This window comes from Passer domesticus, chromosome 16 (assembly GCF_036417665.1).
Source record: "Passer domesticus isolate bPasDom1 chromosome 16, bPasDom1.hap1, whole genome shotgun sequence".
Taxonomy (NCBI): Eukaryota; Metazoa; Chordata; class Aves; order Passeriformes; family Passeridae; genus Passer; species Passer domesticus.
Genome location: NC_087489.1, coordinates 13,528,495 through 13,543,677, shown reverse-complemented (window position 1 = coordinate 13,543,677; position 15,183 = coordinate 13,528,495). Strand labels below are relative to the sequence as shown.

Genomic DNA, 15,183 nt, shown 5'->3' with positions numbered 1-15,183 from the left:
CAAGGCTGGCCACGCCCCCGGGGCCACGCCCGGCGGAGGCCACGCCCCGTCCCCCTCAGACGGGACGAGGGGTGAGGGACGCGCCCCAAGGCACAGCGGTCGCCACCTAAACACGAGCCACGGAGCCCCTGGCACCCAGACACGAACGTAATTACAGCCAATACACCTCATAAGCACTGATCCTTGCGTGGGTCACTGGGAACGTGACGAGCACGACCCTTTTTGTCATGTGGCTGCAGCCCCCATAACCCACAGTGTTCAGTGCGGGGCCTGGCACACATCAGGGCTGCCCGGGGAGCAGGGCGACAGAATACACAGATTTACTGGGGAAAGTGCCCCAAAAAAGCCGAAGGTTCATCTATTTTTCATTTTTTTCGAACACCCAGCTGCTCTGTCTGTTCCAGAGGAATCGATGCTACAGAGGAATTCACGAAGTGCGGCAGGCAAAGATTTAAAATACATTTCCGAGTGTCCCACTTGGCACTGAGGAGGTTTTTAGGAGTTAAATGCAATGTGTAATGCTGTTAGCAAAGTGCTTAATCTCCGCTAGACTCTGAGGTGAGCGCCTCCCTCCAGTAAATGGGATAAGGAGGAGGTGAGTTTCCATGTGCTCTCTGCTTTTTCCCCCAAAGACACACCGAGACCTGCTAAAGTCACTTCAGGTTACATCACCACATCTGCATCGCACCCAGGGGCTTTTTCCTTCGGTATAAAAATCATCCTGCCTCAACGGAGGACATTTCTAAAATAATTGCAGCTGAAATCATGTGTTTTGGTGTTTGGTTTTTTTTTAAATATTTTTTTTTAAGTTCTCAAAATGTTCTCCCAGTCTAAAACGAGCAACCCCTACCCAGGCTGAAATTTAGGTCGCTTATGTGGCAAATAAAGATTATTCCAAACCATGACAGAATGTGTAATATATACACGGTAATTACTTACCAGGTAATTCTGGAAGGTGAAATATCTTTGTTGGCAAATTTCAATGTTGCCTCACGCTGACTTGAAGCAGATTTATCTTCATGAAGTGGTCAAACCTGATAAGATCAAAAGTTTAAAATACAGATAATTAAGTCCTGCCCCTTCAAATGGTCATAAGGTTGGTGTAGCCTCACTAATTTCCTGAAGTTTAAAAATCTCTGCCCATCAGCTGCGTGAACCATGAGGAAAAGGAATTTACCTTGTGCTCCTGCACAGATTTCCAGGTATTAAATCCCGGCCTTCCCACAGCCCTGGATGGAGTTTTGAACTGACACAGGAGAGCTTATTGCTCAATCCCTGCTACTTTAATGTGATTTTTTTGCAGTAAGATGTATCAGAGGCCGGTGTTTATCCGTGCGTGCCAAATACTCCTTTGTCTTGCAGGAGCTCAGCGTTTCTTTGGAACTCCTGCCCGCCACCTTGCACGATGTGACCGAGCCTGATCCCCAAACACTGCCAGTCCCAAGCACCGGAGCAGTTTAAGTATTGATCATCTCCAAATGGCAGCCAGGCCACGAGAACAAAGCAGAATTTTGCTGGAAATGGGTGTGGGAGGGATCAGCTTTTGCCACCCCAAGTGACTCTTAACAGTCCGTTAAAAATGTGTTCTTTTTGCTATGCTCTGACGTTAGCGCTTTGAAAGACCTTGTATGGAAGAGTTAAAAACAAATTCAAGGCACACAAACTAATACAAATATTAAATTTGTATTTTTGCTCTTAACTTGGTATTCTTAAGGCCTCCCTGAGTCAGGTGTTGTGCTATTTCTTGTTCTCATGACACACAAAAACCCCTTATTTGCCCCCTCCCTCTTTCATTGTTTAAAAATGTTACTTTTCCATGTGAAATCTACTGCCCCCCTTGATCACAAGGGCTGCTCCCTTGAGCCAGGGCTCTGGATAACTGTAAACATGACTTACCAGAGAACACAGGAGCCACATGGTTTTTATCCACTGAGATACGGGACCTCTGTGGAAAACATAAGAAAAATAAAAAGACTGCTTCGGGAAAAAAAAAAAAAAAAAAAAAAAAAAAAAAAAAAAAAAAAAAAAAGAAAAAGAGAGGCTCAAAATATCTTAGAAACGTTTCTTCTTTTGCTCAAAATGCATCATATAATATCACATTACAGGAGTGAAATGAAAACATCCAATTTATTTTTACAGATTAGCCACGGTGACCTCTGTGATTTATGCTCGTGGAGCTGGAAATGTTTGATATGAGGCAAGGGCCAACTTGGAAAAATAAATCCTAAATTTTCTTCTCCCTCTGTTTTGCCCCGTGTTGAGGACATTTGCTGCCTTTCTGGAGAGGCTTCCCCAGTCAATATTTTGTGTGTGAAGCAAAACCTTCTGCACCAAACGCCCTGACAGACCTGTGTTTGCTGCTCTGCACTATATGTTACTCCACAGTCTTGCAATATTAAACCTAGCCCCAAAGTAGACTTTAGAACCAGGCAGCACGCCCAAAATTGTGATAATCTCCTCCAGAACAACAGAAAGAAATAAAATAACACTGCTGAAAGCTGACGAGTTTCATTGCAGTCCCCAAACTCCAACGTACTTAAATGGCTGAGTCCTTTTAAATTACATTATGTGCAATTACATTATGCAAAAATCCAGGCTGGAAGTTTTGTGATCTGGCTCCAGTCCTGCTCTTCTCCGAGCACACAGAGGGAAACCCTCGCTGTCAGGGAGAATGAAAACAGAGCTGAGCAGGCAGCAGGAAGCCTTCACCCAAATTTAAAATCTTTTGGAGGGTTGCTGGGGGGTTTGTCTGACCTGAGCAGCAGAACGCCTGGGCTGTCCCTGGCGGCGATCAGCCAAGCTTCATTCTTCTGCACAGGGACTCTCTCATTTTAGATTCGTATTTAGGCAGCTATTAAATCTGGCCTGTCGTGTGATTAGGGCACAAATGGGATTTTGGGGAGCTGGGCTCAGTCCCGGCTCTGCCCCAGACTGCTTGTGTGATCTTGGGCGAGTCTTCTCCCAGGGCTCCCCAAATTTGGCTGTTTTGGGGGGGTTTAAGTCCCTTCTCTCGCAGTCAAGTTATTACATGAAATTCCCTGTTTGCTGGCATGAATAGATAAATACAGTAAATACACAGTGTTGTAGGCTTTTAAGGAGATAAGCTTGCAGCCACAATCAGAGTGTGACCTAATGGCCGAGAAGTCCTTTTTAGAACTGTTTGGGCAGTTGGGCCACGAGCTGGAATACAAAATCCGACACCCTCCATTTCTGCACAACAACATCTATTTGCAAAACCAGGATCACGTTCCTCCTCCGCTTACAAAATAAATTGTTTGTGCAACGCTCGCACCAGAGCGAGGCCAGAAAATGGAATCACTTATGAGAAGCTTTATCGGCGTTCTGCGGCTCGGTTTGTTGTGGCGGGGTTTTTTTGGGTTTTTTTTTTTGCACAAATCGCCTCTTTCAGCACGATTTGCGAGCAGACCCCGCGCCGGGATCGCGCTGTCGGGCGGCTGCGGCAGCGCGTGTTTACAGGAAACGCCAGCGCAGGGGCAGCGCCGGCACACTCGGCTCAGATTTGTCTGCCACGGGGCTCCTGAGGCACGGATGAGCCACGAGGTGACAAACCGGCTCCTGCCACACGGCAGCAGGCACGGGAATGCGGCTGTCGCCGTGGCCAGCCCATGCCGAGCCCCCCGGGCAGCAGCAGCAGCTCTGCCCTCCAGCCCTTCTCTCGCAAGGCCCTCGGTGCTGTTTGGGTGCTGCTGGAGCTGTTTGGATGCCCCGCTAAAATTCGCTGTCTGAGCAGCACGTTGAGCGTAGGACAGTTTGTTTTTGTAGTGATAAAGGAGTCGCAGGGGGGTTCTGTCCCTGCTTTGTACATCCTGTCTGTGTAAACTCATAGATTTCAAATCCTGCGAGGCGCATTGACAGTCCAGCTATGAAAGATTTTCTGTTTGACCTTGATTTTGTTTTGTTTTCGCCGCATATGAACTTTAACAGACTTCGAGCATGACGTCCTTTCTTTTTCCTTATCACAGTGCACTAGAGTAGGAAAATACAAGTAAACAGAAGCTTCTTCAACAGCACACAGATTTCTCAAAGGAAACATCTCACTTTTTTCCTCTTTTTACTCAACCTGCAGTTCTGTTCCTGTACTTTGTTCTGCAAATGGATCCTTTTCAAAATGACTGCACAGCACCACGTGAATGTTCTCTTTTCTTGTAACTCATGGGGTGAAAGATCCCTGGGATCCTCCTGCTATTTAGTCAAGCCCGGGGTTGTTGTTTGACAGGCTCTATCACAACAGCAGTAACAGGAGCATTGTTGCTACTCAGTGATAGAATAAAGATTTGCATGGAGAAATAAAATCTTTTCTGAGATGTGGCTGGAGGAGAGAGAAGAGCTCTTCGGCATGCAGCCCTTCTTCTGAAAGGGCTGGAACAGAAATGAGCTTCACATGCATCTGTGCAGGGCAGCGAGGGAAGAGAAATGCGTTGGTGAAACACAAATTCTATGAAAAAGGCTGCTCAGGAAGATAAACAGCTCTGGATGATGAAGTCTCTGCCCAGAATGGCTCAGTTATCAGCGCCAGAGGCCTTAAACTTTTCTTGTAACTTTCCAAATTGTCCTTCCCAGTATCACATGGCTTTTACTCTGAATATCAAGAGTTCGATCTAGAGACTGGCTGTTAATCCTCTCCCTTCCTTGATTAGTTTGAGCTTACAGCCTTCTCACTCTCAATTTATAAACTGCTTCCTTCTATGGCTTGGATATGGCAAAATAAAAGCACATTCACTCATGCTAATTAGCACCTGACACCATTCTTCAATTAAAAACAAGTCTAATATTAAAAGCCCAACCCTGTGCTGACTACTCACATACAGAGGTAGGTGTGCACTGAACTGGTTCTAAAATTGAAACCTAAATATATTGTTTGGATAGGATGACATGCTTAAATTCTGCATTTGTTAATATAATTTTTCTCACTCCATTAGCCAGCTCAGTGCAAGCCTGTTACAAAATAAGTTGAACAACTTTGTTTTACAGACTTGTGAGCTCTGTCATGTGTTGGATTCTTGGTGTAGATAAAGCAGAATGTTACAGCCATTTTCCAGTTCTGACACGTGTGCTGTATGTGTAATTCAAATGTCACCTTTTTTCCACTTCTCCTTTTTGGGGCCATTTTCTATTCTGCCTTCAATTATAGAAGTTTTTCTCCTCTTTGTCTTCGTCTTAGGTGAAAATTTCAAGCACACCAATAGCATTTATTACAGGATCTGTCATCAAAATAATGGAAGGAGATTGTAATAATGGAAATGGAGTCTCACAAAATGTTTCCTAACTGAAGAAGGCATTTCTAGATTAATTCATTTTCTTCCTATGGCATATTCCAAGCGTATTCAGAGACCAAAACCACCTTTAAGGGTGCCAGTTACTGCTCCTTGTAATTGTGATGTGCAGGCAGATCCTTAAAAACTTCTCATGGGCAGGGAAAAAAAATTATCTGCCTTGAGATAACAGAGAGACTGAGGCATCCTGCACGTTAATTCAGAGTTAAGGAAGTGCTCATTCTGTAAAGGCTTTACTGTGAGATTGCCCAGACTCTGTCAGGTGTAACCCCTCAGAAAAACGTGGCAGCTCAGTTCATTTTTGAGCCATACTTTTGCAAAAGTATTTACCTCAGAGTGTGTCCTCTACTACAGCATTTAATTCCCCAAATTATAGAGAAGAGAGAAGAGAATACAAAAAGTGGCTTTGTGATTCTTTTCACGACTTTCACGCTGTTAAAAATGATAATTACCTCTCATAAACTGAAGGTGCTGATAACATTAATAATGGATGGTGGGATTCATGCTCATGTGTTTATTAATTTATAAACACCACAGAGCCTCGGAAGGAAAGGTGTTCTATAAATAGAAAGCTAATATTGATCAATCCTGACATGGAATTACCATTCCTGGAGGGCTGCAACAGTTTTATTTCCTTCATCCTAATCTGCTACCAGAAAGAATTCCCTGAGCTCGGGCCTTTGTTATCATCATTTGTTTCTTCCTATTGTACTGGCAGCACTTCCTCCTTGTATCAGAAATGCAGGAAGAAAAGCCAGAGCCTTCTGGGTTGTGAATGCAGCAGGGCTGGTATGGCACCAAATGTGCATTTGAAAGGTGCTCAAAGAGCAGGAATTGTTTCCAGCCGGAATTAGCATGACAGTGGACAAAGGCCTTGGTGTGCCAGAGCTCCCAGTGCCAGTTAATGGGGACGGAGCTGCCTCGTGTTCTCACTCGCAGGGCATGGACAATTACTCCTCAGCACCACAAGAAAATATCATTTACTTCCAATCACATTCTCCTTTCACCACTGACTAATAACCTGACCCCTCTCCTTGCATTTCTTGTGTTTGTTGTATTTTCTGCTTTATTCTTCTTGCAAAAATAAGGTTGTGCAGCTGCAGGAGGGTGCTGGGGCAGACAGGTGAGGAACATTTGCCATCTCAGGGCTGGGTGGAACGGGAGGGGAACACGAACCCCCACAGTTCCCAGATCCAAGAAGCTTCCAAGGAACTTTCAGTTCCGAGCCTGAAGTGCAGCCTCTTTGCACCACTTGTGCCAAAACTTCCCAAACAATCCCAGCGGGGAATTTTGGTCAATACTCTGCCAATGTCACACACAGCAGCTGCTGAGAGCCAGAAAACACCAGCAAACCTGGCAGATTATCATTCCTGTATGAAGTGCTGAGCTCCTGCTCATCCTGTGGGCCTTCCCTCCCTGTCCTGGCAGGGCTGGGAGGCAGGAGGGTGAGGATGAGGATGAGGATGAGGATGAGGATGAGGATGAGGATGAGGATGAGGATGAGGATGAGGATGAGGATGAGGATGAGGATGAGGAGGGGAAGGCTGGGGCTAGAGCAGAGCTCCAGCTGGTGCATGTCATTGTGACACTCCTGCCTTTAATGCAGGCACCATCATTTCCAGCAGCTGGAGTTTCAGCCCAGCATTTTAGGGGCTTTAGGGGGGTTTTGGCTCTGAAAGCTCCTGTGCTGCAGGGGTGATGGGCACGGTGCTGCAGGGACACTGCAGCCCCTGAAATCTGCCCATCAACGAGGCAGACTTCCACTCACACGTGGAAATTCAAATGCTCTGCACAATGGAAGTATTGTGTATGGGACACAGCAATATCTTCCTGCAGGCTGCTTGGGTCAGGATATTATTCAAAGTAAAGAATCAGATTTTACTTCATTTTTGCCATTGTTGCATTATTTCCTGTATGGCTATTTTTCTTTTCCTTCTCAAAAGAAATTAGCTCTTACTTCATAATGAACTTGCTGAGAGCATTTTTTTTAAATTAACATAATGAATTTTTTGTCCACTTAAAAAGGATGTTTTCAAACAAGACAGTAACCTCACTGAGGACACTCTAAGCTTAAACTACTGACAAGAGACAAAGAGGAAGGTGATTTGTTGTGTGCAAGCAAAAGCAGAAATTAAACGACCAAATATGAAATTACAAATGTAAAACACTTTCAGTTTATCCATCTGAGATGGTGTCACTGCAGGTTAAATAGGAGAAAAATTTGATATGGGGCTTTTTAATAGGAGAGTGTTCTTCCAGAATTATAGGATATTCTAGTTTTATTATAATGAAGTTTCTGTAACAATCTGGGCAAAGTCAGCTGGTTCCTGTTGTTAGGAAAGCAGAATATTTGGGATAGGCTACAGACACAGGCAGTGGGGAGCTGTGGGATTGCCGAGCTCTCTCCCAGCTCTCCCACAACAGCTTTTGGTGCTGACAAAATCCTTGCCCAACAGATGCAGCCGTGGCTTTATCAAGGACTTCTGGTGCCACTACAAGCCCCGTGCATGGAAAGGCCCTTCCTGCTGCTGACTTCCTGCTGCTGCCCTGCCCGGCACTTTGCTCAGGGCTCCTATCTCTGGCAGGCTGAGAGGTGAATTAAAGCCCTCAACGAGTCCAGGAAAAGTGTAACCTGCTGGTGCTGTGTCCTCTGGTGTGGTGGGTGTGGGTTTAGATAAATACCTCCAGCAGACACTGGAAGGTGATGGTGAATGTGATTGTTTCATACAGAAAAGCTCCATAATTATGCTGGTGTAGAGTCACATAGGTGGATTTTCAAGAGAAATTAGGAACTCGAGGAGTATTGCAAATGTGAGTGGAGCTGGATGGCTGCTTTAGGCATGTAATTATTCTAATTCGGGTATGTAAACCAGATAATTGTACATGGAAGCAGCTAATTGAGCAAATTTTAATTTGCTTTTACCTGCACAGACACTCAGGAGAGATGGGAAGAGCTCGCTAGGAGTACGTGCCTGTGCATTTCTACTGCAGGCAGATTTATCCTCTGCTGTGGATCCCCCACAGAACTGCCTCTGGATCTGTACAGAACTGCCTCTGGATCTGTACAGAACTGCCTCTGGATCCTCACAAAACTGCCTCTGGATCCTCACAGAACTGCCTCTGGATCTGTACAGAACTGCCTCTGGATCCTCACAGAACTGCCTCTGAGCAGATGAGATCCCACAGTTTCAACGCCCCGGGCCATGCCAGCATGCTGATCCCCCCTTCCCTTCCCTTCCCTTCCCTTCCCTTCCCTTCCCTTCCCTTCCCTTCCCTTCCCTTCCCTTCCCTTCCCTTCCCTTCCCTTCCCTTCCCTTCCCTTCCCTTCCCTTCCCTTCCCTTCCCTTCCCTTCCCTTCCCTTCCCTTCCCTTCCCTTCCCTTCCCTTCCCTTCCCTTCCCTTCCCTTCCCTTCCCTTCCCTTCCCTTCCCTTCCCTTCCCTTCCCTTCCCTTCCCTTCCCTTCCCTTCCCTTCCCTTCCCTTCCCTTCCCCAGGAATGAGGCTGTGCTGTGCTCTCCTCCCTCCATCCCCTTTCCCAAACCCATTCTCAGTGCTTCCCTCGCTGGCAGTTTTTATCCCCGTGCACAAAGGAAGGGAGGAAGGGCAGGATGTGCTTTCTGCCTTCACCAGGAGGATTTGTTTTCCTTCCTGGAAGTTGCAGCCAGCGTGGAGAGGAGGCATGCAGGAGCATCGGAGATCCCGGAATATCTGCCCAGCATTTTGCTCCTCTCCCAGATTCCCATCCCATAGCAACATGCTGACAAATCAAGAGCTGCCGTCCTCTATCCAGCGCTCCAGCTGTCAGCCTGGAGCAGTGCATCTCCTTGCTGGAGCACAGCCTTCCCTTTGTTTCAGCTTCGGAAGCAAAATCCTACATTTGTAAAATAAAGGGGGGGAGAATCCTTTTCTAAGGTAATAAAATCACTAATCCTTTTTACAGGTTCGTAACTGCATTAACTGCTTTGAACAAGGAGGCACACAGTGAATGTTAATGGATTTGTAGTTACACTACACCTTGTATTTAATATAATAACCAGTTACATACAGTCAGCAGGCTCACTAAACTCACCTATACTTAATTTTATAAATATTTTCACTGATTTAAATTACTCTCAGCGAGAAACATTTGTCACCTGAACAGCCTTTGTTTCTACTTGACCATTTTTCAAGGGAGGAAAAGACTTTTTTGAAGATAGCTCTGAATAATCCCGTTTTTGATGCTGGCTCAGAGAGGGTGGAGCACTGCCCTCATGTCCTTGACTTTCACGTCTGACACAGGAATAGGTCCAAGGCAATGTGAGTTTGTGGGGCTTTTAAAAACCACATTTTGTAGGAGCGAGTGTCTTACACAGGCCCAGGCTGCAGAGGTGGCACCAGTCTCACTGAAAGCTGCTCGTAATTTAATCAGAAATCCGAGATGGCCACAGGAACAAGAGAAACATTGATGTGTCCACACCTCCACAAACAGAGCAAGGCATCACCACACCCATTTCACTGATGGACAACTTGGAAAGGCACAGGACACCCCAAGACACAAGAGTGGGACACAACCACTGAAGCCAGGGAATAAAACCTTTAAAGAACACCATACAATGGCCATGTGACAGAAAATGAACCAAATCCATGGAGCTGGCAGTAATTAGCCCAAGGAGAGGGAGAATGGGAAGATGCAAAACCCTGGAATTAGCAGGGCTGCTCCAAACTTGGATATTTGCACACACCACCCTTTTTATTCACCAAAATGGAGAAAGTAATTTTTTTCCTTTCTTTCCTCAAGAAAGGTCCAAGGGCTGGATTTGCCCCTCAGCTGGGATTTCTGGCTAAAGGAGCAGCACCATTGGGATTTCTGGCTAAAGGAGCAGCACCATTGGGATTTCTGGCTAAAGGAGCAGCACCATTGGGATTTCTGGCTAAAGGAGCAGCACCATTGGGATTTCTGGCTAAAGGAGCAGCACAACTGGGATTTCTGGCTAAAGGAGCAGCACCATTGGGATTTCTGGCTAAAGGAGCAGCACCATTGGGATTTCTGTGCAGCAGTGTGGGGTGAATTTCCATACAGCCCCAATTCCCTGACCTGTGAATGGATGTGGAGATCCTGTGCCACTTTCTGGGAGATGTTGGATGTTTTTGAGCACAGGGTGCAGGGTTGGTTCACACGCCTGCAGCAAGCCTGGTGCAGCCCGGGTACCCCAGGCTGATTGTGGAGTTTGTCCCCTGGGCCATCCCCAGCACGTGTGCCTGAGTTTCTGTCCAGGGAGTCCCAGCCAGAAATCCCTCAGCCCAGACCAGCTCCTCACAGCCAGGAGGAGCTGAGTGGATTTGGGAGCTGCTGGCTGGCAGGAATTATTGACTCCTGGCTCTGGAGACAACACCTGCCATCCCCAGTGCCAGATCCCACAGGGAAGCATCAGAAATTCCCATTAACCTCTCCATTTCGCCCTGTTCATTGTCCTGGTTTCTTCAGCCTGAACATGTCCCAACCCCTTCACCCAGCAGCATCCAGAAACCCCAGCCAGGCTGTTTTCCTTGGGAAAGGCTGCACAGGCTTGCTGAGGGCACAGTTTGGGCTGGCACTCAGATGCAGACAACCTAAATCCAGATTTTTCATCAAAATGAAACAAAGGAATCCTCATGCCATGAAACATTAAACTCTTATCAGGGATTCCCTCATTGTTTGCAAGCCAAAGGTGCTCAAGGAAATTCCATTATTTAAAATAAAAAATTCCTAAAACTGTTACTTAAGTTTGCAGGAGCTGCATTTACAACAACAACAAAAGATTACATTTACAACACAAAAAAAATTGTCTGTAGCATTCCCAAAGTCTGCTCTAAGGATGTGTCTTGGACTGAGATATTTGTTAATACAAGAGTTCAGCCAGTCTGCACATCAAATGAACCAAACAAAAATGTAAACCCAAGCATTATTAATATAAGATCATGCAAAGCAGTAGGAAATTGTAACTGCAGAAAAAGCAAGAATCACTCAGGAAAATATCTGTTGTTTCAAGACTGAAGTTGAAATGAATTCCTAGAGTGTTAAACTCTGTCTTGTCCATAGAGGAGGCTTAAGCAGCACTAGAGCAGGTGTTAAAAGCAGTCACAGGAGTTAAGGGAGCTCACCCAGGAGCTGAGGAGAATTCAGGTGTGCTTTGTATTCCTCTGGCTCACTTGTAGAATTTTCTTCCCCTGTATCTTTTAATTTGAGAGAATCCCACGCACCTACATTTAATTAGCTTTATAAATCAAAGGTGACAATTCTTTAGTAACCTGTATTATTTCCCGGCGTGGCAAGCTAGAAAAAATGCTGACAAACTTATTTATTGACCTGTTGTGCTTTGCAAGGACAGCCAATGTTGTATTGATCCTGCCATCCCAAATCCTGGAGCAGGGCAATAACACCCCAGAGTCTCCACATCATCACTGTTCTGTGCTCTCCCTGCACGAGTGATATCCCCCAGCCCTGAAAATGCAAATGTTCCCATCCCCCTCCTCTGGTTTAGGGAATTATTGTTGGAATTAAAGGAGAGGAGAGCAGGAACCTCCACATTTCCTCCGTTTGCTTCTTTCATCAGCAGTGCTCGGTTGGAACTTTGCTTACAACTTTAATTATTTCCTCCCTGAGCACGCCCACCCCCAGCACTGCCTGAATTCCCTTTGTGTCACCCAGGCACCCACAACCTGGTCTTCACAGGCTGGACTTCACATTCCCTCGGGTCCCCTCCTGTGACACGTGGATTTAAGGAAGATTTTTAAAAAATCTGAAAAGTCTGAATGCACCAAAGTCTTTGGGAGAGCAGCATTTCCTTTTGTAGCTCATGGCAAAATGAAACAAATAAATGAAGACTTCAGCATTTGACCTACTGGGATCCCTCACTTGACAATCACTCATGAGTCAGGGTGACAAGGTCACGTTCCTGATTCCTTATTCATTTAACCGTTTGATAATTATAAGTAGCAATGGAAAGCAAGCAATCCTCACAGTTAATAATCTTCCCAGACCCCAGGGTACGGGGCTGGGAAATGGAGAGAACAATGGGGAAAAGTTAAAAATTGTTTCCATTATCTATTACCATCAGGAAAAGGGGAAAAAAAGTATCTTTGGAAAGATGTTTTCATTTACATTTCCAGCAAAACCCACCCTGAACATATCAGCCAGCTAAAAAAATAGGGAACACACTGGAAATACTTTGGAATATTATTATGATCTAGCTGTGTTCTCGTTTCCCCATGTGCATTTTTATGCAAATGCTGTTAGTTTCACCACCTCCAACCATCCTGAATTCCCACTGAACCATGGCAGAGCTGAAGATCTTCATCAGCACACGGTTTTATTACATATATACACAATTATTTTAGATATGAAAGCGCCCCGGCCAGGGGGTTTGGGTGCCAGTGACAAAGGCCACGAGTCACAAACCCCTTTCCCTCCCCAAGACCACATTTGAGTGCGTGACCAACTTGAAGCATTCCCTCAGTGTGGGCTCCACCAGGGATGCATTCCTGAATCCAAATCAATCTCTCCCAAATAGCTGCAGGTGAAAATTCTTCATCCGTGCTTGCTGTGCACGCAGGGAAAAATGCCTGGTCATACAAGCACAGGCCTGTGCTGCCGTTTATTTCAGGCCAAAAATGGAAGTATTTCAGGTTTTTTAATGTGTTCTGCAGTTTCAAAGCTGCCTCTGGAAAAGCTGGATATTTTCCTGACTCTTATATGGGCTGGATATGTAATGCTCAGAAAGGCCAGCAATTAAAAAAATTTAAAAAAGAAACAACAACAACAAAAAAATAAACCACCCTTTCAAAACTAAACGTAATATTTGTATTTTAGACTGGTATTTTTTCTAGGCCATTTCCTCCTGAAGCCTGTCTCAGACTAATATGTAAATTTTCAGAAAGAAGAATGTTTGGATAACCCCATGGTTTGAAAACAAGCAAAGCGAGGCGAGATCCACGCTGGGCACCCACAGATGGATAATATTTTGTTTTTTCTTTGTGAACATCTTTTGTCTTGAAGCCGGTGTGAAAATCTAGACGAGGGCCCCACATGATTGATCACCACAAGCATCAGAAGGAAATGATTCACCACAACACTGTAACTGAAACTGCTTCGACACCTGATTGCAAACTTCACACTGGGGGACTAATTAATGCTGTACCTGCTCTGATTGCAGGAGCCTCGGGACACCTCAGCCCAGAATTCCAGCTGTGAATACCCACTGCTCTGCCACAAAGGTGCATGCCACTCAGAACTGAATAAAGAGGTTAAAAATACAGATTTTTAAAAGATTATTATATTAAATTATAATATCATTAAGGTGTTGTTAAAAAAAAAAAAAAAGTGTAACCTCAGTATCTTCCTAAAGTTTAATGTACACGATTTTTTCTTTCTGTTTTCAGCTTCAGGGTTTTCCTGCTTCTGCCATGAGCTTCATTTCAGGTACGCTGTGAACATTTGTGAAGCATTTGCAATATTAGGAACATAAGGGTCATATTGTCTGAATTTAGATATAAACCAGTACATGAAATATCATCCAGCTCCTCGTGCATCGTGCTCTGAGCTGAGCCAAGGTCTCAGCAGATTTATCAGCAGAAATACAGTCTGCAAACAGAGTAATGGATTCCTAGCAAAGCACTGAGAGAGCGATGAGAAAGAGTGAAAAATAGCTGGCTATGAGACTTTTTAGGGAAAATAAATCTATTAAATAATTGTTTTAACCTTACAATGGTGATATGGCTGCAAATGAATCTGCTAAAACATGGGGTTGATAACCAATGTCCAGCAATGTGGTGTTGTTTTCCACTACATTTGACAAATAAAAGAATTCTTCCCTTTTGCTTCCTGTTTCCACTACTCAGTTTAAATTGAAAACTATTTTTGAATACACTTTCAAGCATTAAAAAAATAGAAGTCTCACAGTTTGGCAAGAGTGTGGAATGGTTTGGCAATAGCCAAGAGCCTCCTTTGTTCTCATTTTCTGAAGGCTTGTGAGTTCACCCTGATGAGATGAAGAAGTTGGTGAACTCTTCAGGAAAAGGAGCACAAAACCCCACAAATGCACAGTGACATCAGTTTGGGGCTGTTAAAATATCTCCAGCCTGGGCAGCAGCAAAGCTTTACCTGGGATAATTCCTTGCTCATCCATGTTACCGTCCCTGCTAATCCTGTGTTTGCAGAGAGCTCCATCACCTGGGATCCTCCGGGGGAAGATTTGGGTATTTTTGGGGCTGCCCAGTGAAGGATCACTGCTGGAAATTGAGGTTTAAACTCAATGGCCACTCCTCTGCCAGCCCCACAGGATAAATTACAGCTTGCATTGCAAATTTGCCCTAAACTGCTGAAATCTGGAGATGTTTCCTGACAGGCATTTGGCTGCATATTTTCCATGTAAATGAGGCTTGGACTACACCAGGTTTTCTGTATTTTCCCTTCTGAATTTGCAGCCACCCCAGCTCAACAGCAACTGCTCCTTTCCTAGCGGGGGATTCACGTTCCGTGTGGAGGCAGTTGGTAATTTCATCTTGTGTTCCCAATATTAATCAGGAATTTACTCCCTACTCCCAGTGCTTCCTCAAGATAAAAAAAGGGCACATCTGAGGTAGGGCTCCTCCAGAGTGCTCTGGTCTCACAATTCTGGGTCACACTTCCCAGCTATCTGTAATCAGATATTACATTTCTGCTTGAGTTAACGCTCATCCTCTGGGAAGAAAAGCTAAAAAAAAAAAAAAATCTAATACTTATTAAAACATCTCAACCTACGAAATAAAGTTCTTCTTCTAAAAATAGAGCAAGGAGGAAATGCCTCCTAACACTGAACACTTTCAGCTTTGACCTGCAAACAGCAGCTCTGGAGAGGCTGAATCCTGATTTTCTGGATCTCCTCTCCCAGATT

General features: G+C 45.0%; 1 long non-coding RNA gene across 1 annotated transcript; it reads left to right on the top strand.

The window, feature by feature from the left end:
• Positions 1 to 65: 65 nt before the first annotated feature.
• LOC135281951 (uncharacterized) lies at positions 66 to 1,699 on the top strand. Its single transcript, XR_010348347.1, has 3 exons — positions 66 to 147; positions 387 to 595; positions 1,363 to 1,699. It is a non-coding gene; the product is annotated as an uncharacterized LOC135281951 (long non-coding RNA).
• The last annotated feature ends 13,484 nt before the right edge of the window (positions 1,700 to 15,183 follow it).